We start from the raw sequence: 27,213 nt of genomic DNA on the forward strand, positions 1-27,213 counted from the left end.
TGTCGTTTTCTGCTTCCCTTGTAAATTAGATCTATGTAAGTCTCTCTTGGGGTCCTCATTGTTGTCCAAATTCTCTGGGATTGTGCTTTGTAGACTGGTTTATGTTTATTGTTCTTTGCTTTATGTTTAAAATACTTCCACAAGTTTTATACCACCAATTGCCCTAGCATATTTTGACACAGGACAGATTGTAGATCAAAGGTTTTGTGATTGGGTTGATGTTTACAGATCTTTTGGTAGCGTGCAGAGTACCTTTCTGTACCAAAGAGACTAGAATATAGGAGTAAAGAAAGGTCCTATGTAGGCACCAGTTTGCCCTCTTCTTATTGAGTTGTGGGTGTTGTCTTCAACAATGGGACCTTGCTGTCAGTTTGTGGAGGGCAATCTATTGTCTTAGCAACAGCCTGGGTTGTTTGGAGATTTCCGCAGGACCCTTTCAGCCAGCAACCCAGTCCTGGTACTGGAAGTATCATTTGGTGACATCATCTCCCTCATTATTTAGAGACTTCATTGGGATTGCCTAGATATATTTTAGGAAGTTTCCACTGCACTAGGTGTCCATACTACCCTCAAATGCTTCTCAGTTCTAGCTGTTTCTCCCCAGATTCCCTCCTTCAACCCCCATATACCCTCCCCACCTGCTTTCTCTTGCTCCCATTCCCTTTCTGCCCCCAGACAACCTACAAAATAAATTCTGTTCCCCCCTTCCAGAGAGATCCATCTGTTGCCCCTAGTTCCTTCCTCTATACCTAACCTCTGAGTCTTCGGATTATAGCTTGGTTATCATTTATTTAATGGCTAATATCAGCACATATTAGAAAATAAATACCATATGTATCTTTCTGGATTTGAGTTGTCTTACTCAAGATGACTTTCTAGTTCTGTAGGATGCACTTTCAGACTCAGACCTTCCATGTTCCTTAAGGATGGTGTTTTCCACCATCTGTGGCCCCACTGAGGAATTTGTCTCTCATCTGACTGCTATGTCTTGTCTGGGATCTGTTTTCATGTTTTGCCAGTTGGTCCTTATCACATGAAACTTATTTTCCGATTCTGAGTTTGATCCAGGATTAGAAAAACCCATTAAACTGTGATGTCTCCTTTGATTCTGGAATATCTCAATTGCTTTAATTTTGTCTTTCATAACTTAAAACTCTTTGTCAAATACAGTTATTTTGAGGAATGTCTCTCAGTTGATTCTGTTGGATGTGCCTCTCAATTATAAATTGTGTTTTTTCCTGTCTGTCTATCTATCTATCTATTGCACCTCTTTCTTTCTTTAAATTTTAAGCATCATAAGCAGGAGCACCATACAACTGCTGTTATATCATGAGGTTACTTTTGATAGTTGTTATTAAAAATGAGTCATCAAGGTGTCTATATCAAGGTCACACTGTACCCAGCTAAGTGAGGAAACATGTCCTCTCTTGAGTTCTGCTCACCACTGTAAGAACATACAGAACAGAATACAGGTCTTGGGGGTCTTAACCCAAGAGCTTCAGGGTTGACACTTTTCCTAAACTAAATATCAGCTTCATTTGATAAGCAGGATAATTATAAGTTAACTATGCCAGGATTATCATATCTTTAATAAAGCCAACAGGCGGTTCAAGTGTTTAATTGCCAACTTCCCTGACATACCAATTGAAAGGCTTTTCAGGTAAGCTGCCTGTGTGGAACGCCTGAATGAGCTCTGATTAACAGTAGGATCTACAGTCAAGCAGCAATTATTCTGCTGCCCCATTCTTGGGTGCTGGTGTGCATCCATATTTAGATGCATATTTGTGCTTATTTTGGAAACTTAATTTCCTGCTTCCTCTAATTTCTTCTTAGAAGCAAGCTTGTACTTTACTCTGCTTCATTAAAAAAATAAGTTTGGAGGCTGGAGAGATGTTTCAGCCATTAAGAGCACTGGCTGCTTTTCCAGTGGACCTGGATTTTATTCTCATCATCTACGTGGTAGCTCACAATTCCCTGTGACTCAAATCCCAAGGGATCCAGTGCCCTCTTCTGTCCTCTGTGGGTTCTAGGCATCCCACGTGGCTCTAGGCATTCACAGACATACATGCAGTCAAAACACTCACACATATAAAATAAACGAATAAAACTTTTAAAACTTTGTGGATTTAATTTGCCTGTGGAAATTTACTGAGCTTCCCATTTATAGGATTTTGTCCTAAGTCTCTTCTTTCTCCCCCTCCCTCCCTCTCTTCCTCTCGCTCATTCTTTCCTTTCACCAGGTCACACCCAGCTTTAGCCTGTGTGTTGAAGGCTACTTCTGAGGTCCCGAGTCCATAAAGCAGGGCTGGGAGCAGTGTGAGCTTTGCCTTCCTGACATGTTTCCATGTGCCACTGCGGCCAGTGATGGTGGAGAGAGCACACTTCAGCTCCACACGGGGAGGTGCCAATGGGTCACTCCCTTGCTTCCTAACTTTTGTGGTGGTCACCTCTGGTAGCCCCATTTCACAAATGAGAATATGGACCTTTAGAGGTTAAGACTTGGGACCTGCTGGCTCCCCCATTCAAGGCAAAAGCAGAAGGGAATGACAACTAACAAATTAACTGTACTGAGGAGTCAGGAGTCATGTATCCAGTAGCAAGGAAAGAGTGGGGAGGGTCTGCTTGCAGGGCTGTTCCTGGCTGCAGCTGAGTATCTATGCTCATAGACTGTTTCTCCTCCTCCCTTGAACTTCCCTTTGTTCATCTCTAACCTGAAGATTTGGCCATGAAAGCAAACACCTCTAGTGTGCAAGTCACAGGAAATCTTGGGAGAAAAAGCTGAAGAGTTAAGGCCTTGATGCTCAGGGAATTTGAGTGTGTTTGGAGAGACGAGCGTGGAGGAGCAGATAAGTTTGTGAGCAGAGCAGCTCTGGATGGCAGGGGTGCTTTGCTGCAACCCCGGTGGTCTTAGAAGGAGAGGCCAGGTAAAAAGAGCCCCAGGGTTGCTAATGAGAAGTGTTTGTGTGGGGAAAGCCTGGAATGATGGGGGATTGACAGCAGATAGCTCAAGCACCTCCCCTTCCCCCTCTCCAGCCTACTATCCACCTAGTTCCTTGAGTCTCCTTCCTACTCTGTCATCTCACACCATGGACCATTTTTGGATCTGTCTTTGAGTTCTACTGTTATACTCTCATTTTGGTTAAAAAAATGTTCTTAGAAACATACGATGATACATCATCAATATACAAAATGTTTATATTTATTCCGATAAAAATGACAGACTGTTTCCCTTGAAGTGTCAGTGAGATATGGTAGAGATAAGAGAACCATTTCTGGGATAGACCTCCATTTCTGCTACTTGGGGTAAGCAACTTAATCTTCCTGGGCCTTGTTTTCTGTCCTTACTGTAACGGGGGTGAAGGGCAGTATACATTAACACAGCAGAGAATCTACATGTTGGAGAATTATGAACACACAACATGATGAACATATGTAAGACAGTGCTGGGCACATAGTAAGGATGAGCAATGTGTGTTGCTCTTTCTTAAGAGGCAATGGGAAATGTCCATGTGCACAGAGAGTGTATGGATTGTTTTCCAAGTGCAGATTATTAAACAACTAAAGGTGATGTAAAGAAAACCACTCTGGGGCTAGATACATGGTTAAGAGCACTGGCTGCTCTTGCAGAGAACCTTGGTTAGGTTCCCAGCACCCACGTGGTGCTTCACACCCATAACTCCAATTTCAGGGCATTGAATGCTCTCTCTTACCTCCTGGGTGCCAGGCACATATGGTACTCATACACTTATGCAGGTAAAACACTCAAACACATAGAATAAAATAAATCTAAATTTTTTTTTTGAAAGACAGACACTCGTTTACCAGGCTGATGTTAAATAAAGCTTTCTCACATTAAGATGGAGTGGGTAGCTGGGTGGTGGTGGTGCATGCCTTTAATCCCAGCACTAGGGAGCAGAGGCAGGAGGATCTCTGTGAGTTCGAGGCCAGCCTGGTCTACATGAGCTAGTTCCAGAATAGGCTCCAAAGCAACAAAGAGAAACCCTGTCTCAAAAAAAAAAAAAAAAAAAAAAAAAAAAAAAAAAAAAAAAAAACTAAACTAAACAAAAAAAAGTGTGGGTAACCAGAGTGGGTAACCGTCCTGGCCATCAGCTATTTTTGGCATAGATGGACACCTGAACCTTCATTATCCAGGTTGCCAAATTTGGGAATGTCTTTTTGTGGGGGATGCCACCTTTTCAGGAGCAGGCTTGGGTAGGTGACCTACTGTGCACTCTTGTGTTGGCAGTTTAGGATCTTTTGAAGTATCTTCAGTTGGCTTTTTGGCAGTATTCACAGATGTGCAGTCTGAGCCTTCTGTCCATCTGCTCAAGAAGAGATCTACGGATCAAAGAACTTCTCTGTTGCCTTGCAGCCTCTGGTAACACTAATGTAGATTAGGGGTCTTCAGAATTCTCTTCCCTCCGAGGGACCCCCTCACCCCTGAACACTAGGAGAATTTAATCTGGAATCTTCTCTTTGTCCTTGGGGTGGGCACTTGCAATCTAGAAGTTTCAATTTTCAGTTCAAATAATGGAAAATAAATAAACCCCTCTTATTATTTTTTTGCAATATTTGTGTCTGGAATCCTGGATTGAGTGTCACAGTCCACTTTTTCTTTCATTTTTTCCCCTACCTTACGCCTTGATCACTTCTGGGAGATATATATATATATATATATATATATATATATATATATGTGTGTGTGTGTGTGTGTGTGTGTGTGTGTGTATATATGTGTGTATATATATATATATATATATATGTATATTATGACTTCCTATTCTTTCTGCCCAGGGACTAGGGCCAGCTCACTGGCATTTTCAATTAGAATTCCTTTCCTGTTGCTAATTGGGTGCTGGATAGGAGACATGAAGTCATGTGTTTTCTGTTATTGTCAACGAGGGGAAAGGTGACTTTGAAAGGAAGCACTTGGATGATTTTGTTCTTTAAAAAGAGATTTATTAATTGGATGGAACAACAAAATTCAGTGCTGTCGTGAGTATAGTATTTATACTGGAAAAGAGTGATTTAAATTGAAGGTAAGAGTCTGTCGAGCCAGGCAAACACAAGGGACGGCGCAGTTACAGTATTAAGCAGGTAAAAGGTCATTTTATCCTATATTTATTGGTCTTGAACAACGTCGTATGGTTGTGATGTTTGGCGACAGTTGAGTGCACACCACATCTAATTGCTTCATTTTACCCATCAAATTAAACCACCCTTTGACCCTTTGAGCACACAGTCTCATCTTTGGGGAAGGTACACATTTTCCCTGGGGTCATTTGTGCCACCTTGAGCCTTGGATAGCTTATAGAACTTAGAAACAAGCTTTAGTCCTTTCTCTCAAGACTGACTGTCACTTAATTCAGGTGAGTTTTCAGGAATTTGTAACTGAAGAAAATAAGTGTAGTAAATCAGTGGTGTTAGATACCAGACACTTGATGACTCAGAAAGCATGATGAAGGAAATTACAGGGTGTCGCTCAGTTGGTCGTACTTGCCCCACGTGCACTAAACCCTGTGTTCTGGCACACGATTGTGATCTGAACACGCTAAGGAGACAGAGACAGGAGGACCAGAAAGCCAAGGACGACTTACGCTACCCTGGGAGACCTGAGACCAGGTCAGACAAACAAACCAAATAACAAACAGAAGAAAAAAAAAAAACTACAAAGAATCCAGCACAGTGGCGGAGTTAGAAATGATGAAAAGAATGCTTCAGGTAATTGCAGTGTTCATGTGGCTTTGAGCTTTAGTTTGTATGATGTGTGATGGTTGGGATAATCTCAGTGAGGGATTGACTGCATCAGGCTGGCCTGTGGGCACTCCTGAGTGGGGAGAATTGTCTTACTTAAGTTAGTGGATGTGGGAACACCCAGCCTGCTGTGAGTGACACCATTCCTGGGCAGAGTGCTGAAAACGGTATGCGTGGAGAAGTCATACAGAACCGCTAGCCGGCAAGCATGCATTCATTTCTCTCTTTTTTGGCATGGCTATGGCTAGCTGTTTGAAGTTCCTGACTGAACTTCCCCACAGTGATGGGCTGTAACCGGGGATTATAAACTCAAAAAATCCCTTTTGTCTCTTAAGGAAATTTTATCACATCGGCAGAAATGAAACTAAAACAGCTTCTGGAACGACAATAAATCCTCAGCGACATAAATAACGAAGACATCGGAACCCAAATCAAATGTAGTGAAAGCATCAGACACAGAGAAGAGCCGCAGCAACAGGGAACAAGTCTGGGGGACTGGGGTAGAGTAGCCAGCCACTTCTCAACAACCACAATGGAAGCCAAGGATGACTGTGCTGAAGACCAAACCTGGGACAGGACAGACCTCTGCCACTAGCCTGCATTTTCCACCCCTGTGCATAGATAATTTGTCTTTCAGGAACGAGAAGGAAGTAAAAACTTTCAGAACATTAAGAGAGCCAAGGGCCCTGGCTAAATGAAATCCTAACGGGTCTCCTTGTAGAAGATGAAAAGTGACTTCGTTGGGAATTTTCAGATACAAGGAGGAGGGATGGGCTAAGAAAATGGGGAACACGAGAATAAAGATCAACGTCCTTTGACTCTCAATAACAACGACATGCGCTGTGTGGCGTGGCCAGAGGGAAAGCCGCGTGGTTCTGGACTCCTACCTTTTGCTGTAGTGTGCATAATAATATTTCTAGAATAATCAATAGTGCATATAAATCACCTTAAATTAGTAGGACAAAGAAGTCATAGACTGAAGTCTGGAACTCCCTGTCCTCAACACAGCATGAACAATTCAGGAAAAAAAAAAAGACTTGGGAAACGAGGTAGCAAATGAGAACCGATGGGAATGAGTCTGATATGTAAATAGTCGCTACAAATGAATTAAAATTTATGCATTAGGAAGAAAAAAATGACAGATTAAAAATAGATTCAATTGTGGTTGGTAAGAGATATTTAAAATATATTTTGAGTTGCACTTCTGACTTCAGTTGTATAGGCATTTTATTTATTATGGAGGAAATTTGATGTGTCCTCATTTTTTTCATAAGTTATATTTTAAAGATTCATTTAGGCCAAGTTAAATGGCAATGGGGAAAGTATTTTAGAACTACATGGTAGTTAAAATCAATCTTTCACATATATGTGTGTATACAAGTATGTATGTGTGAGCGTGTATGTAAAACAACTACAGGAAGACAGATCACAAGGGAACATTTTTGAAATACAGAAATAGACAATTCAAAAGCAACAAAAGGTATAGTTCATAAAATCCCACTTAGATCCAGTAGTAAGTGAAGGCGTGGAAGATGAAACAAGTGTGTTGGGGGGTCCTCTTGGCAGTGACTCAGCAGCATGGTGACCTTGGCATGCTAGGGAATTCTGCCTGTTTGCTGGTGGTGGGACGCAGACCCCTGCCTTGCTTTGGTGGTGGTACATGTACAAACATGATTCAGGTGTCAGGTGTGCCCATTGGCTCTCAGGCTTGCATCCCAGATCCAAGTAATCTCTCAGGAAAGTGTTTTGCAGCGTCATTTACAAAGGCAGAAGGAGTCTTAACAGTTACAAGTAACTGAATCCGGGTGTCCAGTGAGGACAAAACAGCCCCACAAGGGCTTGGATTTTAAAAGGGAGATTTATGCTTACTTTTATTCTACGTATGTGTCTCTGTGTGTAAATGTCACATGTGTGAGGGCCTCTGCAGAGGCCAGAAGAGGGTGTCTGGTTTCCTGGAGCTGGAGTTACAGGTGGTGGCGATATGGGTGCTGTGAACCAAACTCAGATCTCTGGAAGAGCAGGAAGCTCTCTTAAACCAACTAAGCCATGTCTCCAGCCTCTACAATATTTCTTTTAAAAATTGAGACTGTAATTTCACCATTTACCCCCTTCTCTTTTCTCCCTTCAAAGCCTCCCGCGTACCTCATCTTTCTCTCTTTCAAGTGCATCGTTTCTTTAGAGCACTTTTTTGAGACAAGGGCTGTGCTGCTCTGGCTGTCTCGGGTTCCTGTGTTGAAGTGGTCCACTGGCATCCCGAGTATCTGGGTCTATAGCCTTGCATCCCTGCACCTGGCTTATCTGTACAATAGTCTTTAATGGCTTGCCAATTAAACATTAAGGCAGTCTCATTTTATTTTTATTGATGGAGAAAATTCCTTATGATTTATTAACTTAAAGCAAGGAAATCATATACGATAATTCTAATTGTACTGTAATTCTAGGCATTCACTTGCATGGAGACGTTGTCTTTTTCTGGGTGTCTGCTTGTGTAATGTGTGCGTGATTGCCAGCGTGTGCATGCATGGAGGCCAGAGGTCGATGTTGAATGTCTTCCTCTGTCATTCCCCATCTTATTTTTTTAATCATGGTCTCTCCCTGAACGTGTAGAATGCCTTTTCGGCTAGGCTGGCTAGTGAGCTCCTAGGATCTAGCTGTCCCTGTCTTCTTCCCCCTCATGCTATGCATAGGCAACACGACAGCCATCGATTATGTGGGTGCAGAAGATCTGAACTCACGACCTCATGCTGTGCGGTAAGCACTGTGCCCACTGAGCCAACTCCCTGGGCCTGAAAAGTCAAACTTTTGTGTACAACTTTTTGTCTGTTTAGAATTCCTAGCATTTTTGATCCTGCACCTTCTGATAAAATGAAACATATTTAAAGAGACTGTAATCCTAAGGTTGTGTTTGCATTTTGTGTTCTGTGCCTAGAAGGCACGGTCTTTTGCTTTAGACGTGTGTGTTGGTTTGCCTGGATTGTTCACGGGGCCACGTGTGACTTCACACATGTTTATAGGCCTTGTACTTTGACTTCTTTACCTGTAAAATGTCAACAATGATCCCTTGCTCACAGGAGAGCTGCGTGGGTCAATGAGATGATGCACGTGGCTTGTTTAGTTCAGCACCTTGCAGAGTCCGTGGCCAGGAATATGGCTACCATCGTCACCACTGCCCTTATCTGAGACCGTTTCACAAGTGGTTAAACACTCCCCCCCCTTCATGTGATCTGAACAGTGGCCATCCTGAGGACATCACTAAGGACACTTATGTCATTCTGAGTCACAGTACTGGCTATGCCAATGTCCTTTTCCATCCACTGTTAGGCTGAACCCTTGTCTGTTATTTAGGCTGTGGGTGTCTTTCCCAGTGTGAACGGCAGTTTTCTCACAGATGGCTTTGCTTTCTGAGTTACTAAGAACCAATAGGATCTGAAACTATTAAGTGAAAATTTCCAGAATCATCAACTTAATAGATTTACTATGATATAGTTATTGCTGATCTCTGCCTGGCCCGATTTATAGGTTGAACTTATCATGGGTATTGTAATGTAGGAAAAAATAACCTATCCAGAGTTGGGTGCTCTGTATCCTTCTGTGACCGCACTGGGGGTGTTGAACAGATGCCCTGTGGGCCAGGTGGTACTGCTGTTTAGTCCTGGAATAAAAGACACATGATAATATTGTATGGCTAAAACTATCACTAAGATATATGCTAATATCTGAGATATTAGTGAGATTTCTATCCATACTAATAGTAATATTCTGAAAATATTGTAGAAGCAGTTCATGTTTATTGAATATGTGAGTTTAGGTCTCTCTCTGTGTCTCTCTATGAGAGAGAGAGAGAGAGAGAGAGAGAGAGAGAGAGAGAACATGAATATTATAATCTTCCAGTATCCTATCTCTAAAAAAAAAAAAAGCCCATTTTAAACTAGATTAAATAAACCATAAAACTTGGTGCTTAGAGAGGCATTTGGCTCTGCCCACCTTCCTCATGTTAGTTTTATTCCCTGGCAGGTCCCCCTAGGTTGTGGCCCAGTTACATCTCATCATTGGGAATTCCAGCAGAGATCCTAGATAGGAGGGCCAACTGACATCCCTAAGCTAGTCTTTGGTCAAAAGTTACGTTCTCTGAGTGGTTAGATTTGGGGGTGCACTGGGAAGATCTCCTGGGTGCAGATGTATCTGGATCCCAAGGACCAAGAGAAAGAAGGGGCATGTGTCAATCAAATAAGGATCTCAGTGTTGTTACCAGAAGAAAGGAGGGCACAGGACCGGCAGTCCAGCTGGGGTCTACCCTTGTTGGCGAGGTGCTTCTGTGTGTCACATGTTTGGGCTGCTTATTGGTTTGCATACAGCTTTTGCAGAGTCTTCTTTATTGAGGAGACAGCCTCTATATCTTCATTGTCAACCTGACTGTGTTTAGACTCACTATAAAAACACCTCTAGAGGGGCCGCGGGAGGGAAAAAAAAAAATAAAAAAAATAAAAAATAAAAAAAAAAAAAACACCTCTAGAGAAGTGGGAGGGTGTTAACCGAAAATGCAGGTCCCATCTGGAATGTCATCACCTCATTCTAGGAGCTGGGGTCCTGGACTGTGTAAGAGGAGACAGCGAGCCGAACACCAGTCGTTCATCTCTCTTGCTGCTTCCTCTGTGAACACCATGGGACCGGCTGTCTCACACCCCTGCCACCCTGGGCACCGTGCCTTCCCTGCCATTTTGAACTACACCTCCAAATTTTGAGCCAAAACAAACTGTATCCTCCTTAGGTTGCTTTAGCTAATAATTTTTATCCCCAGCAAGGAAATGGCCAATTTGAGCCGTGCTCAAGAGGCTCGCTGCTTTGGCAATGTGGTCCCAGTGGCATCCTCACCATAGTCTGGGTTGAGCCCTTTCCTCAACAAGAAGGTATCTCCTCTCTCTGAGCACCTTTACGGGCCAGTGTGGAAGTGATGTTCCATGCTCTCCCATGCCCTTACTAACAATGTCATTGACACCATCTGATGAGGCCCAAGTGTAGGCGCAATGTATAGTCTACCTGTGGAAGGAGCCAGCCTCGTACCCAACAATCTGGGCAAGATAGCAAAGAACCTAGATGAGGTCTCAGCATTCCTGGCCTATGTTCCTTAGAGAAGCCTATAGGTTCTCAGCTTTGCCTTCCAAGGTCTTTGAAGTGGATCTCTTAATTTAACAAGGGTGAATCCTGCCCCCTGCAGGAGAGAGGAAGAACAATGTCAAAGGCAGCAGAGACCATGAGCCCTTTAACACACAGCTCCCAACATCCATTCCCTCTCTCTCGTCGTCATCCTCTCAACTGCCCTCTGGATCTAGAATCAGATGAAAACATTTTGCAGTGTGCAATGAGCTAGATCACCAACGCTGGGGGGAGTGACACATACTTTATGCCACTCGGAGATCCTTCATTCCTAGCATACTCTTTCTGTAGTTTCCTTTTCAGCTAGGGAAACATCAGAAAGTAGCAGGGGATGGGCAGCTTTGTAGAACAGAGGAACAGTGTAGATGGACACTGCGTAGCTGAAGTGTGCGCTATTCAGTATGTGCTATTAAATATGTATTTGGTCTTCCTGTTTCCTTTGGCATCTTTAGAGGGGTAAAGGTGTCCTTTGTATGCCAATTATAGGACAAGTGGCTGGGACTCTGGTAACTCCAGAATGAGAACTGTTTACCAGGTAGACCTTGGCAGGAGAGTTTAAGTCCCATCTCTGACCCCTGGAGAGGGTTCCAGTTTGTTCTCCTGTTGCTATGATAAACACCAGGACGAAAAGCAATTTAGGGGAGGACTAGGTTTACTTACGCTTACACTGCCATCACAGCGGGAAGTCAGGGCAGGAACCCTGAGCAGGAACAAGGGGGGGGGGTGGCTGTTCAGGCTCACTCGCTGGCTTATGCTCAGTGAGCTTTCTTACATAGCCCAGGATCCCCTGCCTAGGGATGGTGCTGCCCATAGTGACAGGGGACCTTCGTTTCAATCGTCAGTCAAACATGCTTCACATATGTGGCGGCAGCCTGTCTGATCTGGGCAGTCCCCTTCGGGTTGAGACTTTCAAGTGATTCTAAACTGTTGAATTGGCAACTTAAACTAACCAGGATGGAAGCAAAGAGGGACTCGAGATGGAGTTCATCCCAAACAGCCAGGGACTTCATCAGTTATGCCGGAGTCATGGGGATTATGTGCACAGGTTTGGGAGCTTCCTAGTCGGTGGCATGTGGAGGTACTAGGAATGTAGTGTGTTGGGGTGGGACAGGGAATTACTCTAACCCCCTCCTCCGTGCCTGTCATCTGCCGAAGCCAGTGTAGATGCATTTGTCCATCTTCACTCTGTGGGATCCTGCCCTGGCTTGAGTTCCTCTGACTTCCTTCAGTGATGAACAACAATGCGAGCGTGTAAACCAAATAAATGCTTTCCTCCCCAACTTGCTTTTGGCCATGGTGTTTGGTCACAGCAACAGAAACCCTACGGAAGACAATGGTGCTGGAGGGCATGGTGACAGGTGGCTTCACTGTGATGGAAGAATACAGCTGGACTTCGAATCTGGCATCGAGGTGGTGGAAAAGGCTGCAAATTTTAGATAGGAATCTTAGCCTGAGTTATAAAAACTTCAGGTCTGACCCCAGTCATCCACTTCTTCCAGTGAGGCCCCCACATCCTACAGGTTCCACACCCTCTGAAGACAGTACTGCAAACAAGAGACCAAGTATTCGAACTCAGGAGTCTGTGGGGGATATTTGACATCAAAATACAAGAGCAGAAATTGAGCCGTAGCCAACAGAGCCCATTTGGTCTATGATGCGCAGGTTCGAATACCTTAACCGCGCAAACAAGAGAAGCCATTCTAAGGCTTCGTGTGTAAACAGTTTTTACTATTTTGCATGTTTTATATTTGTAGAGTAATTCGCTGCTTAAAATGTAGCACAAAATGGTTTTGTGGAATGATGGATGAATGTAGTTATCAAGGAGTATATTCAACAAGGAAACCGCTTTGCTTCATAAGACTTCCTAAAGAGAATTTTGTATTATGGAGAGATATGTGATTTACTTAATCAATTGTTGTGTAAACAGGGGAAAATGTTAATTTTTTTTTCCTTTTTAGAAAAGACATTCTCTGAGAAGAATCGTGCTTATGATATGATAGGCTGTTTTTCTGGCTTTACACTATCTCTGCATTGAAGCCTTTCTCTAGGTGAATAATGAGAGAATAGCGAATTTGCCTTTCCTACTGTCTTGCTATGCAAATGTCTTTTATTGACACGCATCTTTCCCTGGAGTTGAACAGCGGCAGGCAGCTGTGTGGCCAACTTGAAGCCATAGGTAAAGGTTAGAGGGACGGACGAGGCAGAGGAGAGTGACCCAGGCAGGAAGGACTACAGGAAGGACCTGCAGAGTTTGTGTTCATTCCTTGGTGCTTTTGTCGGAGGGAATAGAAAAGCCATGCCCAGGAATCAGAGAGCCAGAGGGACAAAGATGTCAGAACATGGAAGTGAGGCATGGAGCGGAGGACCGAGAGAAATGGAGCAGGCGGCTCAGGGGTAGAGGCAACAGTATCAAGAGAGCAGCAGGATGTGAAGGGGTGGAGAGGGATGGAGGAGGAGGGGGTAGGACAAGACGAGGAGCAAGGGAACAGACTGAGTAGGCTTAAGAAGGGGATCCGTTCCAGCTCATTCATGACTGTTCTCACGGCTGAGACAAGACATTGTCAAAAGCAGCTTAGGGAGAGGAGGAGTTGTCTTGGCTCTGCTGTCCCTAATGGTAGCAAAGGTGACAGAAGAAGTGGATTGAACTGTAGGGCAAGAACGGAAGCCCTGTGTCTGCACTCAGGAAGCAGAGAGAGGAGTACCGGAGCTTCCTTTTTCTTCTTTTTTATTCAGGACACAACAGCAGCCCATGGGGTCCCACGTTTGGGGGTGGGTCTATCCTTCCTCTCTGGAAACACCTTCGCAGACATGCCCAGACTGAGACTCTCAGGTGGTGTCAGTCTAATCAAGTTGACCGTGGTGATCAACCGTTACAAAGGATGAAAAGATTGCCTGGGTGGAGATTTTTTTTTGTCTTGGTTCGGGTTTCTATTGCTGCAATGAAACACCAGGACAAAAAGTCAGTTGAGAAGGAAAGGGTTTATTTGACTTACACTTCAGCATTGCTGTTCAGCACCGAAGGAAGTCAGGACAGGAACTCAAACAGGGCAGGATCCCGGAGGCAAGAGCTGATGCAGAGGCCACGGAGGGGAGCTGCTTACTGGCTTATTTCCTGTGACTTGCTCAGCCAGTTTTCTTATATCACCCAGGACTACCAGCTCAGGGATGGCACCACCCACCCATCCATCCGTGAGCTGGACCCTTCCCCATTGATTGCTAATTGAGAAAATCCCTTATAGCTGAATCTCATGGAGGCATTTCCTCAGCTGAGACTCCTTCCTCAATGATGACTTTGGCTTATTTCAGTTTGACCCACAAAACCAGCCAGTACATTTTCCGTGGACTTTTCTGAAGTCCTGGTAGAAGGCAGGTGGGGGTGGAGGAGCAGACGGACCTATGTCCAGAGCCATCCAAACGCAGAAGACTTATATTAACTTGTAATTGTGTGTGTGCACCCATGTGCTGGCGGAGATCAGAAGAGGGTGTCAGATCTCCAGGAGCTGGAGTTAGACAGATGTGACCATCTGACATGACCAGGTCCTCTGCAAAGGCAGTAAGCTCTGTTAACTCCTGGGCCATCCTCTCCAGGCCCCATCTTTTATTTCTCCCAAGTCCTGCTCCTGAGAAGTGGCGCCTGGATTTGTAAGTCCAGGTGAAGGATGGAGCCAGGCAAATCTTTGTTGTCTCACGCCCACTGTTCTCTCTGATGTTCTACTCCCAAGGAGTTCACAATGCCACAGTGTTCACCCATACAGTCCATGACCTGCGTGTCCATGTGATCTAAGCTACACAACCCTGGGCCTCCACTCTCCTCATCCTCCAGTTTCTCTGAATGTTGGTCCAGGACTCCCCACCACCCCTTCCCAAGGTCCATTAGCCCTGACTTCTCATTCCATTCTGGTTTGTGGAGGTTGAGTGGATGGAATTTGGTTGGTTGCTTGCTTTTGTTCTTACTGTTTAGTTAACCCTCTTCCCCAGGGCTCTAATATTTAAGGCACAGTGAATCCTGCTGAGGAAAGCCATCCATTACCTGGCCGGTTGCTGCTTCCAGAGAGGCAGGGGCCGCTGAACCTACACAGTCCTTTCAGGGGCCTCCTTTTGTCCTGGAACCTCAGGGCAAAAACCTGCTTTTTCAGCTTGGCAACTTCGCTCTGGTTATCAACAGCAGCCACCCTCCCCGCTGGGCATTTCTGACCACAAAACCCCGTAAAGTTGGACTGAGTCACGTAGTCACTTCTAGAATGTGTGTGGCACACTTTTCTGGTACCCTTACTGTTGTCCTGACTTCTAATTGGTAACAGCATCTCCTTGACCTTAACGAATGGATCTCCTGGTCTCCTGGAGCCTCATTTCCCTCATCTTGAGAGTCTTTCCTTCCCATTCCTTCTGGTTCCTGATTATTTGGGTTGTGGACAGGTCAGACTGTTTATCACACACAGTTACTACAATATGTCTTAATCAGAATATACCAAACACCATTTCCCCTAGAACACGGGAATAACACTGCTGTTTTCACAACGCCGTGTAAGGGCTCCTGAGTCTGCTCAGTCTTGGCACCTCTCTTTAGAACTCAATAGACACTTTGTCTTTCAATTCTGACTTGCCCCTTCCCAGCACACCCTCTTCCTGGTGGGTGTTAGCTCAGCCGCGGGAGGCTGCATGATCTCTTACCTACTGGTTCCTGTGACACTCCCCCTGCCTCCAGCTTCCAGCATCCTGGTGCTCACATTTATCTCCAGCCCCACCCTTTGCCTTGTGTCCTGATGACAAGAATATTGCATCCTATGCATTAAGAACGTGGAGATAATAGAGAGTAAGTGGAAGTAAAACTCATATGTAATCTTAACATTAATATGTTAGCTTTGTTCCATCTGTAGTGTACTGCACAGGCTTGCACACACATACGAGGAGGAGGGGGGAAAAGGGGGGAGGGAGAGAGAGAGAACGAGAGAGAGAGAGAGAGAGAGAGAGAAAATATATTTTTCTCCTTGCACGAGCACATATTGAATGTGCATTGAATTAATTCAGTTTGACTTAACTGCTGGTAGCGGAACCTCCAAGTCAATGTGACTGTGATCCAGGCTGAAGCCAGATGTGACAGGACTGAATGTCAATGTGACGTTTGAATAAGCATGAGTATTGCTACTATTTCTATTGTCACTTATTAGTGGAACTCACATTGCAGAAATTATATTTCTGTGTAAACAACAGTGGTCTTTGGCACTGCCCTGTTAGATGTTCTTATTGCTGAGTAAGATACAAGCTGTGATGTTTAGCAGGTGTGTGTTTGCTGCTGAGTGTTATGATGAAACGGGGCAAATTGGAGCCACTTTATAGTTCCCTAATATATTCTGCTTTTCTGTCTCTCTCTGTCGTCTCAATAATTCCCGTGCTGACAACGATTTATTATAGGTGTGGTGATTTTGGAGGTTTCACTCCTTGAGAATCTTTGGCAGAACAAGCATGACAAATGATTGCTAGTTTATCCTGTGAAAGACATGGAAAGGTGCATTCTTTTTGTTTTGTTTTTTTGTTTTTCGAGACAGGGTTTCTTTGTAGCTTTGGGGCCTGTCCTGGAACTAACTCTTATAGACCAGGCTGGCCTCGAACTCAGATCTGCCTACCTCTGCCTCCCTAGTGCTGGGATTAAAGGCGTGTGCCATCATTGCCTGGCAGAGAGACATACTCTCTAAGCAAACAAACAAGGGAATGAGAGCCTAAAGATTGTTTATTATTAAGGTACTTTATAAAATAATTCCATATAGATATGTAATTTCTTTTATTCTGCTTTACATTATTATCTATGGTTTTAGATACACCTTTGCTTAAAAACGACATAACAGCCTGTGATGGTAACAAGCTTATTCTTTCTCTCAATAGTTGTACTTTTTTTTTTTTTTTTTCCGAGACAGGGTTTCTCTGTGGCTTTGGAGCCTGTCCTGGAACTAGCTCTGTAGACCAGGCTGGTCTCAAACTCAGAGATCCGCCTGCCTCTGCCTCCCGAGTGCTGGGATTAAAGGCATGCGCCACCACCGCCCGGCTGTACTGTTTCCTTGATGTTCATTTTTTTTCTGTGTTGGTATGTACATGTGCATATGCATCTGAGTGCCCTTGAAGGCCAGAAAAGTGCATCCGCTGGCTTGAAGCTGGAGTTCCACGTGGTTGTGAGTTGCCTGATGTGGGTGCTGGGAACTGAGCTCCTACTCTCTCTCCAGAAGCAACACATGCTCTTACCTCCTGCTCCATCACCCCTGTCCCATGGGTGTGAATACAGAAATGGGAGCATGTTTGTGCCATGTTGTAGTACATGTGAAGACATTTATCCCAGTTCCAGTTCCTTCCTTCCAGACGACTCTAACTTGTGTGCAGTTGACAAAAATACTACACAGCACAGGTCTTATTCCCATCAGCCCCACCCCACCCCCACCCAATGATGTCACTTCTTGACACTAGATCCCACCTCCTAAAGACTTCACCGTTTCCCAGACCTCACAGACTAGAGATGAGCTCAGAGCTCAGAGGGACAGCCTGGAGGGGAGGGACCCTGGTGAGCGAGTGGAAATAACTGTGGCTGGAGTCTCCGTGAAGATAAAGGACAGGAGAAAGGAAGTGTGTTCCCCTCTTTTTAAATGAAAGAGAACAAAACCTAGAATCACATTATAGACCCTTTGGGCACATTCAACACTCAAAGCAAGACTCGGAAGCTAAAGCTGCCCAGTCGTATTTGGGCAGATAGAGTGGTTGAAGGTGAATCTGGTGGATCCTTGACAAACACACTCACCTAGGACTTTGCATCCTGTTCTTATTACTTACTCTAATACTTGCCTATAAGATTATTCTTTGAATCGTGATAACCACGGAATGACTTTCATCTGTCTGGCTATTCCCTGATTTATTAGCTTTTCTCTTTATGTCAGGCACGCTCACTCATTTGGTATCTGGTCGGCCTTAGACTTTCTCTGGACAGGCAAAGTGTGGACGCTGTCATTCCTTCTGTTCTCCTCACCCCTCCATGTTTGTCAGCATTGTGAGGAAACCTCCACATTAGGGAACTGGTCTCTTGTGATTCTTCAGGGAGTCTCCTCAGGTATTTGAGGATGGCTTCATTTTCTCCTCTTCCTCAAAGACTAACTCTAGGCTGACAGACTCTGCCTCACGTATGTTCTGTTCCTCACAGCATCTGAACTTTGTCTCCTTTGAGGTTCTTAAACTTCCAAGTATGAGAAGCAGAGCTTTCTCCTTTGCTAGGTCTCCCACCAGCTCCCCCGCACTCTGTGCTTTCTCCTCCCTTCCTGGCCAGACTGCCTAGGCCTAGGCCTTGGTAAACCTCAGCCTGGGTTTTAGCCAGGTCGGAGCCCCTCTGGCAACAATCTGTCCTGTATACTTTAAACCTTCCCCACCAGGTGTCCTGGCCTGTCTTCTACATGGCCAATAACCCCAGCTTTTCTCTGAAGGTCCCTGGCTGTTGGGAGGTCTGGTGTGCCTCAGGAGTAAGACCCTTTGTGGGAAGATGCCCCGTTTTGCTCAGACCTGTGGCTTTTGTTTAGTGTCTCTGATCCTCTTTCTGCACCTCTGCTGCTGAAAATAATAAGAAGTCTAAATGTGCATTGAGTGAGAGACTTTGGATCATCAAACCCCTTCCCCCCTCAAGGCTCAGGGATCTACGGAGAAGAGATGTTGGGAAAACTGTAAGAGCTGGAGAAAAGGAAACAGCTAGAGGAAATAGCTTCTTCCAGACAGATAGGACTGATGCACATAGGAGCCCAAAGGATTATGACCGCACACACAAGTCCTGCACAGGTTCACACCAGACGAAGTCCCACACGGAGAAGGGACAATGGACACAAAGCCCCACCCCTAACCAAGAAGCCATTTGCAATTGATAACCTGTTAGGAAAGAGAGAATCAGTTTTCTCCAGTGGAGTGTTACCAGATATATCAACCATACTCTACGGCAGGCCTGTTGCCCAAGAGTAGCTTGTCTAAGACATAACAGACTTCGCGTGTGTGTGTGTTTTGTTTCATTTTGGTATTTTTGTCTTATTGTTTTGGTTTTCATTTTTTAATTTTATTTTTGGAGAGAGAATGAGCATTAAATTGTGTGGGTAGAGAGGTGGGGAGGATCTGAGGATATGGGAGAGGAGAAAAACATGATTAGAATATATCATATGTAGCAAATTTTCAAAAATGAAAAGCATAGAGTTTAGCAGAGAGACCCTGGCATTCAGCCAGAAGGAAGGTAAAAGAAGCTAGTTTATGGGCATGAACACTGTTGAGAACCTGTATACTGACATCAGTATTTCAGAGCACAGTGGGGCTTGGGGAGATGCCACCATTGCCTGCTGAGGAGGGAGGGTCTCTCCCCAGTCTGCACAGCTTGTTTCCTGTCCCCAAGGCTAAGACCTGCTTGCTAGGAGAGGCCAGTGTCCAGTCTGGGATGATTGCTGCCAGAGAAATCAGGGCTTTACTTCTGCCTGCTCTCCTGGCCTCAGTCACAACCCCTCCATTTCTGCCCTACAGCAGAGCCTGGCTCAACTGCCTGTGGATGAGTATGTCTTACAAAGGGCCCCAAAGCTGGTTAAATCCTGACAAAACCTGGTTGCAGAGCCCTGTACGCCCGGCTAACATTCTTTTTTCTTTGCACTGTGCTGCAAACATCCCACCCTGAGGAGGGCCTGCAGGAATCGTGAGCTCTGCCTTCTACTGGGAAGAGGAAGGGACCCTCCCTTCCCCACTCTCAAGAAAAATCCTTCCTAGTCTCTCACTGAAATGTTTTGGTAACAGGCGAGAGATCCTTCCTTTATGTGTCGCAGCTGCACAAGAAATCCAAGTATCCAGTTTTTCAGAACCTAAGCAGTTAACGCTGGAAATTTGTGCCGCAAATAAATTGATCAGTATGCAAGACAGTTGTCACGGCTGAATCATGGTCCACAGTTAAGGTAAACAGATCTGTGATGACATTTTCTGAGCAGAATACAAATGCAGCGCGGTTGCTCCCAGAGGTTTCTGACATTTTTTTTCCTACCCGGGCAGCACATTCTCCTAAGAAGGTGTTGTTCACAAGGAAGAAAGGTCTTTGTTCAACCCTCTGCGAAGGTAGGGCTGGAGCGTTTGATGTGCTATCTGTGATGAGTGTCGCTCTGGGAAAGATGGGTGTGGAGGGAGCATTTTCTTTGCTTAGCATCCTCCTTCCTCTTCTCCACCCGTGGGGAGAGCCTTTGGGCTGTTTATATATTTGAGTGATCATGAAGATAAGTCCATGTGTTTGTACTGTGAAAGTTTGCATGTGGTTGGTTTTCTCCGTGTGAAGATCAAGGGCTGTTTTCTCCTATGTGGGTTTCCATGGATAGGGAGGAGGAGAACAGAATGCCTTTTTTGCATCCCTCCTCTTCCTTTCATCTTAATACTCTCAAGTTTCACATCTTCCCAGGCCATCCCTGCCTGCTCTGTTTTATAGGAATCCAACACAGCATAGCTGGATCTGAAGTGATCCAGCCTGTAGCTAGATGCTGCACCGTGGGTGCAGGGTCTTGCTGCACACAAGACGCTGTATGTCTTGTGGTGAAGCCTGCATCCCTTAGTCCAGGCTGATGTTCTGATGTGTGTATAGCTTAGCATGACTATCTAGGAGCTAGCAAGCAGGCATTTACCTCTTTGTAGAGGGGGACAGCGTTCCCGGGGGGGGGGATCTTTGCAGGTGGAGTGGGGGCTGATATTTTTGTTTCCTATTGGCCGTCAGTTGCAATGAGTAACCCTGAACACAGACAAGAGTGTCACATTGGACTTGGGGGGGGGGGGGGGATAAAATGAATCTGTTGAGAATGGCAATTTGGGGTCAAAGACTTCCAGAATGTTCCAGTGATTAAAAGTGACCCAGAAGGCGTACCCTTCCAAGGTGACTGATATGGGGTATGCTTGGACATTGTGGGGCATTCAGGAAAGAACTTCTGCTGTGCCTCTGTAGTCCGTGGATAGGGTTTTCCTAGGGGTAGCCTCCTTCAGGAAGCCTTCTGGAACCTTCCCTGGCATCCCCAGAGCACAGGACCTCCTGTCTTTCACTACCAGCAGCACTCAGTGTGAAATGCCCAGCTGGTTTCATGCTCAGTCTCAACGGGGCCTTTAAAAAAATCTCTGGCTGCCGTTTGGCTCCTAGCACAGACTGTGGCTCAAAATAGGCGTTGCAAATGGTGCTTATAATCCAGACAGACAGCAGCCTGAGCAAAGGACAGGCACCTGGTTAGTCTGGTTTCTTAGCGGGAGTGTGGCTGGAGAAACTGAACGCAGTGCCAGCTTCTGTGGGGCCTGTGTCCTCCGAGTTGACAGACACTTGTCCTTTGCAACAGGTCCCATCACAAGCTCCTGTGACAGAGGCCATGCAAACTTCCAGCCATCCCAGACGTGTTTTCTTCCTTCTTCAGAATTTTTTCCCCATTCAGTGTAGGAGGATCAGGTGACCAAGGTTTTTTTGGGTTTTCCGTTTTTGAGCCTTGAAGCTGACACACCATTATTTTGAGACAGTGACATCATCATCTTTCCTCTTTGAGGCTCTGCCATCCCAGCCCTGGTAGCTCACCTGGACTGCTGTGACCTTCATTCTTTCTCAGGAGGAATACAGGTAGACTGGGAGCAAAGCTACGCCAGGGAGGGAGGGGCTAGTTGGAAACAGGCCTTCTTGAGACTTGGCCCTGCAGCTGAATCTGAACAACTAGGGAATTAGCTGAGCGAGGAGATGGATGAGAGTTTTCCTCACACAAGGATGGAGTGTGTGCGATGGGCCTGGGGTGGGAGAGAATATGGTATGGTACCAGGATGGCCAGGGAGATTGACTGGAGCCAGAATGACAGGCAGCAGAGGGGGCAGCAGCCTGAACAAGTTGGCAATGGCAGGGACTCCACACAGTCAGTGGCAAGAGTAAAGAGAAGTTGAGAATGAGAGCAGAGTGATTGGCCTTATCCTATCTGATGGAGTGGGCACAGATAAGAGGACCAGGGCACAGCAGGTGGCCGTGGTGTTACCAGTTGGACCAACAGCAGAAGGTAGACAGACTTGCAGCCGGGACAGCAGGCTTGGGAATCTGCAGGGTGGTGGTGGTGTTACACACCTGGAGGAGGTCACTGAGGGGAAACATGGATAGAAGGGGCTGCCCAGGGTGCCCTGGAGTCCTGGTGAAGAGCAGCAGCTGGCAGGATGCAGGATGGATGCCTGAGTAAGGCTGGAGAACCAATCCCACAGAGAGGGTAGGAGCTAGAGAGTCATGGTTGGCCATAACCAGCTGTGGCCGCTGTATGTGCAACCCCAGACCTCTGGTGGGGTCGTAAGAGCAAGTCTAAGAGAAGAAGGGCAGGCGAGTGGGAGGAGCAGAGAGGCAGCCATATGTAGGGGCTTCACCCCTGCTTTAAACTTTCCCTCACACAATGGAAACCCCTGAATCTGTTTCAAGGTTTGCAATTGGCCTGTGGCGTTGTTATCATGGAATGCATCTGAGTTTTTGTGCAGCCCCAGACTCCCTCCTTGCTGACTGTGGCAAACTCCCATCAGTATGTGTGAGGCTCATATCCTTGCTGAAGCTGACCAGGCGCTGCTTGATCTGCCTATAGGGAATGGGGATTGAGAGCAGGATGAAGGATGCATCCAAAATTTCTGAGTTCCCTCATCAGCATACATCAACCCTCTGAAAAAGTACCGGACTGTAGGAACCTGCCAAGCCAGGAATGAGAGCCGGTACCATGTTTCCAAGGGAGAAACTATGACTGTACCAGGTCCAAGCCAAGGTTTGCAGTGTGTGTGTACATATGTACATGTGTGTGTACACGTCTCCCATTAGTATCTCCCTTGATCCCTCAACTAGTGTGCACATTGCATCTGTATGGTTTGTGTGGCGTGTATGAGTGTGGTATTCATACGTGCTTCTGTGTGTGTGTGTGTGTGTGTGTGTGTGTGTGTGTGTGAGAGAGAGAGAGAGAGAGAGAGAGAGAGAGAGAGAGAGACGCCTGGAGGGGAGAGGTGAAGAGTGCTGGTTTCACGGAAAGTGGGGGCTCACTGCTTCACACACCTCCACTGGAGGATACCGTGCCTGGTCGGCTGACCCGTCCCTCAGATGTAGCTAGGTGCCAACTGGCACAGAGAGGGGCTGCACCCGCTCTGCCCAGGAGGAAGCCCACCACAGGCAGTCCAGGCTCATGCGGTCCCCGTTCTCGTGCTTTGGTGACAGCCGTCCCAGGTGAGCGCTTTGGGAGGAACACGGGTCCCAAAAACGTAGCCTTCCCTGCACATCTGTGAGACAGGACCAGAAAGACAAGAATCCCAGAAGTGCAGGGAAGAGCCTCATGGTAAGATAATTGTTGGCACCTGTGGGTGTGTCTAACTGAATAAGCACGCTTACTCTGTGCCTGGTGCCACATCTGAGTGCCGTGCCCACACATCAGTGTCTCTGAGCCTCATGACTTCAGACATGCGCACGATCACTCCCACTTTTCAGATAGCAGAGCAAGGCACGGACAAGTGATTTGCTCAAAGGTTATGAAACATTCCCACTCGTGTGTGTGTGTGTGTGTGTGTGTGTGTGTGTGTGTGTGTGTGTGTAAGACAGATGCACAGAGAAAGAGCTCTATTGAAAGACATTCTTTTCCTGGGGAAAAATGAGATGGGAAATTTCTTCTGGTAGATATTATACATGCTTTTCTGTCCTCACAGCAGCTCCAGGATGTAGGTATTTGCCCGACTTTGTAGCTTGGTGAGTTAAGTCACTCCCCATAACCCTGCAACTCAGCTGAGCGACCCCAAACCATGGCATTTCCTGTGTGCCACACACCCTCTACTGGGACCATGGTTTAGAACCTCAGTGTCTGTTCATCTCTTGGGGTAGCTGGGTGGGGTCTGCCAGCGCACCCCACTTCTGCCTGGGCACATTGAGGAAGACAGTCCTGTAGTGCGTGGCTAAAACCTGAGCAGGCTCTGATACCCTCCAGCTTTGTGGCCTGGCACCTGCCTCTCCCTACCGAGTTGTTCTCCAGCCTGCAACAAGGGATGCCTTTGTATCTACTTCATGGGTGGATGGAAGTCAAGTTCATGACAGGAAGGTGGACGGGTTCCAGAAAGACAGTACCTAATAGAAATCTTGAACAAAATTCTGTCATTGTTACCAAGCCAATCTGCTCATCATTGGACATGCCTGTTGGAAAGGCCGCCCTTCCTCAGCCTCGGACCCATGCATGCATTGCTCCAGTTCACTGACTACACGACAGTCTTTTCTGTGTTCCTCGTGAAAGTTTGAACATTTGCTAGTCTGTTTGTGACGTCCAATTGACGCATAGTAAACTAATGCTAAAATAGCACACAGTGAGGTTGCGAGAATGGCTCAGCTGGTCAAGTGCTTGCTATACACACGCATGATGGCCTGGGTTCAGGTGCTCGGAACTACCCATGGAAAAAGCCAGGCATGGGGTGCCTGTCTGTAGTCCCAGCAGCAGGGAGAGAGACAGGAGGATCCCTGGGTCTCGCTGCCAGCAGCTTAGCTGAATCAGTGAGCTCCGGGTTCAGCGAGAGATTGTTTCAAAAATTCAGGTGGCAAACAGTGGAGGAGGACACCTAACCAATGTAAAGCTCTGGCTCCTACGCACATATGCATACGGGCACTATCACATGTACACACACACACACCACACTGCACACCACGCACTCCCTCAGTCCCCAGATTCTCTTGTGGGGCCTGGATACTTAAATGTCTCCATTTGGGCTGTGGCATTGTCTTCCTGGAAGGCCGTCTTCATGGACCCCAGTTGCAGAGTGTGGTGGTGGCCACTCTGATCTTACTGGCTCTGAGGGATGATTTCTTTCCCATGCAATTGGCTCACCAGGGTCCCTTTCTCCTTAATTAAGTGTGAAATTCAGAAACCCTGGAGCAAATCGACAGTGTTCCACAGGGTGACTCTGCTTGTTAGTATTTGGGCATCTTGGCTGTACCAGGCCATGGCTCAGACCTGGCCAGGAACATTTCTGTAGCATCTTCCAGAAGAACCCTGCCATCTTTGCGTGCTTATATATCAGTTAAAGGGAACAGCGGCCAGGTTTGAGAAAGCAGGCAGGCAGTTACCTTTCCAAGGGAGGTACCAGCAGACCACATGGGTGTACCCAGTCAGAAGAGAGAGACCTGCTTTCTGTTTTGTTGGAATCTATTAAAAGTGTCTCCTAAAAACTGACTTGGGAAACAGTTAACCTTTAACATGAAGGCAAGCCTCAAGGATTGCATCTTTCATTTTGCTGATTGGAGGTCTAAAACTGTATTATGGTTACTAACATGGCACTGGATTAAAATGGAATTATCTTCCCCTTAACTAAATTGTGAAATGTTGACACGGGACATGTGTCACATGACACAAAGAATGCCTGTGTCCAACCAGCACCTCTTCCCAGTTAAGTTCCAGTACACGCTAAGCTGTTCACCAACACAGCGTTCATGGCTTTAGTTTTGTTGTTTGGATGCCCATTGTTTGGCTTGTTGCATACATTAGTCTTCATTTTAAAAAATGACTTCACAAGACAGATATTTTGAGCATGTCATTGGTACTGTGATCGGTAGTGGCCCAGTTGTTCTGGTAGCTGGCACCTGTCTGAGCAGCTATTTGGAACTGTTTGACTGTAAATCAACTTGGTCCTCCTCAACCCTTTGTCGGTCATTGTTACTGAAATGCTTTCAGTAGGAAGAAACTAGAGAGGAAAAGGAAGAAGGGAGGGAGGGAGAGATCCTGGATTGTGGGATGGACATGCTGTGGTCAACAGGATACTTGTGCAAAGCCATCTCATTGTCTTTGCCTTGTGTCCCTTACAGACAAGAATGGATCTTCAAAATTACCTCCCCGACTTTGTCTTGCCAGCCAGGGTTTGGGGGGGCTTTCGCTTTCTGCAAGTTGGATCACAATTGGCAATTTTGTTTTCCTAAAATAAACTTTAGTGATTATCATGTACCATTTGCTGTACCAGGTATTGGCTTTCAGTTACCACATCCCTCCTACTCTGAGCTGGGAGTAGCTGGCCTGGAGAAGCAATGGACCTTGTGAGGTTTGCAGATGACGGCCATGATCACTTCCACTCTGATATTTGCTTGACTCACAAGCTTTGAGGTTGTTGGCTTTAAAATGCTGAAACCAGTGTTGCCTGGAGCCCTAGCATAGCAGGCAATAGGTGTTTCCCAGAATCCCGGACATTTATTATCTACTGTGTACCTTCTTCACATAGGATTTCTCAGTATGTCTGTAATGGGCATTGGCATTTTTAAATAAAGGAGATGGATGCTCAGCTTTTCCCAACGTGCTTCCTCTGGAGCCCTCCATCCTGGGAACTTAGCAGGGATGACTACTCTGGAGAACTTGCTTCAGGATGTCGTGACCTGCCGCTTCACCTTGTCTGCCACAGACCATCCTGGCCTCCACACCTTGAGACTCAATAGAAGCTGGGGAGTTCAGCTGCTATTTCAGAAAGACATATGATACCTTGTCAGAAGCAAGCTTGTCAGGGTGTCCCTGTGCCTTGCCACCTCACAGTCACCAACCCAGGAACTGCCCAAGTGAGGGATTTTTCCTGTGTATTTTCCCAATATGTGCACTCAAGACCACCGCGGTCCTCAAAACTTTGCAAGCACAGCGGAGGGGCTGATTTAAGGTTGTTATCGGTGTCTTTCAAGATTTCAAAAGTTTGGGGGTAGGATGGCTCTCAGATGTGTTTTTTAGCCTCTGGGATGTCTGCCACATGACTTCCTGGTTTCTGTAGAGAAAAGCAGTGATAACCCCAGGATGCGTGCAGCAGCGGCCCCAGTGGCCATCCCTTCTGTCCTCAGAGGAGCCCAGTGCCATGTGATCCCCCACTGTCCTGCTGAAGTTTATCTCTATAGACTGCTATGTCCCTTCTGCCCCCAGAGAAGACTGAGCTAAGAGTGAGCGAGAACAGCAGAAAACATTCCAGGGAAAATGAACATTGTCAGCGAGGCTGCTCCAAGAGTTTCTCTTGATAGGGACTTGATCGTCAGTGCAGGGTGCTGACAGCCCAAGGAGTGTGAAGAAGAAACTCCTTGACAGGGTGACTGATTTGAAGTCAAGGATGTTTAACTTGGTGTTAAAGAGATTCCAGAGATGTCTGGCTTATTAGAAACAATATGTTAACCATGATGAATAGGGGGAAAAAATTACTCCCTTCTAAGTTGGTATTTGTTCCTGTAAAAGCCTGGCTAAGGAGAGATCTGGGTGCCTCTGCGTGATGCAACCTCATGATGAAGCCTAATGGGAGACTCTCAAGTACCCCTGACTTCATGGG

At 46.0% G+C, this 27,213-nt stretch overlaps 1 protein-coding gene across 6 annotated transcripts in view; it reads left to right on the top strand.

The window, feature by feature from the left end:
- Arnt2 (aryl hydrocarbon receptor nuclear translocator 2) overlaps positions 1 to 27,213 on the top strand; it is a 143,227-nt gene that overhangs the window by 10,692 nt on the left and 105,322 nt on the right. The window contains exons 1-2 of one of the 6 annotated variants that reach the window (XM_041650193.1): positions 19,798 to 19,847; positions 19,942 to 20,004. The exons of 2 other annotated variants lie outside the window; for them this stretch is intronic. The gene's annotated coding sequence lies outside the window, so the exon portion shown is untranslated. Of the gene's footprint in view, positions 1 to 19,797; positions 19,848 to 19,876; positions 20,005 to 21,500; positions 21,524 to 27,213 lie in introns of those variants that run through there. 3 more of the 6 variants (XM_041650202.1, XM_041650185.1, XM_041650211.1) reach the window with 3 other exon arrangements.

The sequence above is a fragment of the Microtus oregoni genome, unplaced genomic scaffold (assembly GCF_018167655.1).
Source record: "Microtus oregoni isolate MIOR12 unplaced genomic scaffold, Mior012 000000F_ref0000247, whole genome shotgun sequence".
Classification (NCBI taxonomy): Eukaryota; Metazoa; Chordata; class Mammalia; order Rodentia; family Cricetidae; genus Microtus; species Microtus oregoni.